The sequence below is a fragment of the Pavona decussata genome, unplaced genomic scaffold (genome assembly GCF_977016875.1).
Source record: "Pavona decussata unplaced genomic scaffold, jaPavDecu1.1 SCAFFOLD_32, whole genome shotgun sequence".
In the NCBI taxonomy this organism is placed as follows: domain Eukaryota; kingdom Metazoa; phylum Cnidaria; class Anthozoa; order Scleractinia; family Agariciidae; genus Pavona; species Pavona decussata.
This window is the reverse complement of record NW_028145455.1, coordinates 2,310,204-2,314,158: the sequence shown is the minus strand read 5'-3', so window position 1 is coordinate 2,314,158 and position 3,955 is coordinate 2,310,204.

Here is a 3,955-nt window from a genome sequence, read left to right as displayed (position 1 = left end):
CTTATCTGTGTGCTTTTTGGACTGATTTACTGAAGTTTTACCAGTTTTCGGGAGCTTGAATACAATCAACATGACTAAAATTAAAACGCGTCGTATAACATAAGTTGAGCCTTTCGTCACAACACAAGAATGAAGATGTACTTATAAAAGTTCGGACCCTTCCAACATATTTTCTGCACGTATTTTGTGTTTCTCTGGACTGAAGTGTTTAATACCATTATTTATTTTTTGTTCGAAAGTTGTTCTTTTTACAACAACTTTCATTACAAGTAGCTTCTCTTTTTATTGATTGCATGGTAGTTTTAATAAGCAATTCAGCTCATGGCTGCTATGTGTTATGTAACAAAGCATCTATCGATCTATCTTATTTACTTTAGTTGTCTTAACATTGTCTCTCCTTGATTCGTTTACGTAAGCGGAGCTGTTGGTTTAGCTGCAAGGCTCGTCACTTTGTCATTTATCCGTCAAAGGTAAAGAAAACGCTTCTTACCTCCTACCATTTTATAGCTGATTAAAAACACGTCTGTTAATGTTAATTTACTTCCTTAGAAGTTTTTAATTTGTGTGAGATTTCAGTGTAGTTTGCTGATAAAGTTAAGAAAACACTTTGAGTAAATCAAGAATGTTAATTAATAAAGTAGCGCGTTAAGCCTTCATGTATGGAGCATCCAAACGTTCGTGTTTGGGGAAAATCTGCTTGGGATGCTTTAATCTTAATCCCATCAGAAAACCGAATTAAAGGGACACTGTCAGAGACATTTTGCTGTATTTTGATCAAAGCTACTCAAACATTTAACACAGAACGATCCTTTTTCTCTAACATAAAATTCTCCGTAGAGCACCCGGAGGAAAATATAGCAAATGACTTCTCCAATGAAGAACGATTGCTCCAAAATACTCAGGAAACTCTTGAAGAACTTGACCATTTTTTTCAACCATGTTGTTATCCATTGCCATCCAAGCTATCCACAGCAAAAAGATAACAAATACTAGACTTATGTATACTCGTAGGGTAATTGTAAACAATACTGAACTATTATTTTAACGTTTCCATAGATACAAATATGTTTTTTTTTTTCGCTATTCAAAGTGACACTAAAAATTAGTCACATTGCCCTTTTTTGCCCTTTTAAGGACGGTACCGGCTCCTAATACAGAAGTATTTTTGCACGGTTTATGACTACGCTGAAGAAGTAGATTTTAGTTACGGCTACTGGAATACAAATAGAAAATTGAAGTACCACGCTTTTTTCAGTGTTATGTGATTTCCCCTAATTTTAGTCCTTAGATGTGCAAAACATATGCGCTTTAGCAAAAGGAGGCAAGGTCCTTAATTGGGATTAAAAAAATCAGGTTTTCTTTGGTGAAAATTCACCCAAACCTTTCAACATGGGTGGCCTGAACGAGAACTGAGAAAGCTAATCTAATGCTCGTAAAAGGGATGCATGTATCGTATTTGTTCAATTAAGCGCCCACCTCCAATAAGCACCTACCCTGAAATCTCAAAAAGGTCCAAAAAGTTAATAAGCGCCCACCCCACCCCCCTCCCAACAAAATCATTTCTGTACTTGCCCAATGTGAAGTAACCGGAGCGTCAGTTTTGTTCCAAAATTGGTTTTAGATACGGTAGTCAACGAACTTTATATTGTTTATGGTTTGTTTATGTAATGTTCAAACACGAGCAGCAGTGTTTTATCGGGATTTAAAACCACGAGGCGCAGCCGAGTGGTTTAGACCCGATAAAACACGTGCTGCGAGTTTTTTAAACGGCTTCAAAAACATTCCTGGAAAAGCGTGTGTCAAGAGAGTTCATAACGATGATGCTTTTGTGAACGTTGGAAATTAGCATACGAGAAAAACATTAAACACCGCATACTAAAAAGGAGGAGGTTTTATAGGATATAAAACCACTGCACGGAATGTTTTATCGACCATTTGATAAGCCAATGGGCTTATGAATTATTAATGAGTTTTTGAGGTCAGCTTTTGCTCTTTGTTTTGTCTAAACTTGTTATCCCTTATTTAGTTATTCTCTCAAAATATCCTTGCTTGCTGAAAATGTTGGGAAAATCGCGTGCTTCGCGCTCGCCTTCGCTTGCCTGAAAAACGCAAAAAAAAAAAAAAGCCTGTTCTGCATGCTATAATAAAGGCAAAATAAGGCCATTAGTCTGTAGTGCAGATTGTTGCCGTGCCGCCTAGTAAATTGTTAAAAAATTGTTGGAGTATTATTGTATTAGGCTTCTTTTCATAAAAATATATCCAAGTTATTAAAGAATATAAAAACGAACATCGTTATTAGGAATGGGTATGTCAGCTGAAGTTTGTCCAAATTTTGGTTCAAAATGTCCTTGACTGAACTCGTTGCCAAGAAGATTCGGAAGTGAAGTAACCAATTGAATCCACTGTACGAAAAAGATGGAAAGATGGCACCTGTACGTACATTTTACCACAATACCTTGCCAACTTAACACAGTGAGCAGGCACATAGAAAGCCATATTTTTTTGGACAAAATTCGTCCCTGTACTAACAACATTGTGTATGCTAGATTTGAAGGTTTTAGAACTTTACTGTGCGTTTTTAGTGTTTTCGTGCACTAAGAATTATGGGTAAATATTCCAGTCGCCATCTTTTTCGGTACAGTTGATTGAATCCTGGATGAATAGCACATTATCGGTTTGTCACTCGTGACAGTTTAATCCGTCAGGATTAACTGAGAAAAGAAGGGGTGTGGTGAGAGGGACGACGAGGTCATTAACATACATAATTTCTCTACGTCTTACACAAGGATCATTGCAATAGAGCGGTTTTCAATTGAGTGTCGAAAGTAATTTTGCGTCTGGTTTGGGTTTGTATTACTACGCTCTGTGATTGGTTAACAAGCTCGCGCCACTTTCTCAACCAATGGGAATCCAAACCAAAACCAATCGTGCTTTCGCCGCACGCGTTTTCCCGCGCTTGGCGCCAGCTATATGAATTGGCTTCGAATTCTGATTGGCTCGTTGTGTTGTTTACATCTATTGCGATTGGTCAGAGTAATTACTTTGGTTTTGGTTTTACGACACTCAATTGGAAACCGCTCTATACAATAATCATTGCAATAATTATGAAGGAGGAGGAGGTGGTAATAGCACCTACTAAAAAATGTCTCCAAATCACACTACTCTTACAGAGAAGTCCCCGTAAACCAGTCAACACAACTCCTTCCTTTTCGTGTGGTAAATGCCATTTTTCTAGGCTTTATTAAATTCTTGGGTGTTATTAACCTCAGAACACTCCACCAAAAAATATGATTCAGCTAATAACTCCCAATTTGATAGCAACATAACCTACTCTACATTCTTTGGTTGACGACTTAAAATGGGTTTGCCATTTAGTAATAATTTCTCTCTCTTTTTTTTTTTAATTCCTAACCACTGGGAAATAAATTTGAAAAATCATTGTGTCAACAATTCGAACTGAAAGCTTTCTTCCTATTGGTACTCTTGGGCTTCAGTTCTAATAGAGTGTTTTCACATGACGTCACGGCGGCCATGTTGGTGTCCGAAAACAAAAAAAGTGGCGGCCATGTTGGTGTCCCAAACTAAACCTCTGGGAATTGAACTCTATTCTTATGCAAATACTTTCTTTTGTTTCAGGAAACCAATATGGCCGGTAGTCACGTGAATGAAAACGCTCTATACAAAAAATAGCTACCTTGTAGCGAGGAATTTTTGTAGAATTAACTGATTGGTTCAGACCCCGACCTTTGCTGGGATTTCCAATAGGTTTTCTTTTCCCAAGCCATTCAATTCAAATAAGTTTCTTACACACGCTCGTCATCATGAAATTACAATTTAAAATTTGTTTGTCGTGAGTACTATAACTTAGCTAACTTAAAGAAACATCAATAATAAAAACCATTTTAGAAAAAAATAAATTTAAGTTAAATACAATTCATTCACGTATTTCTGCTGG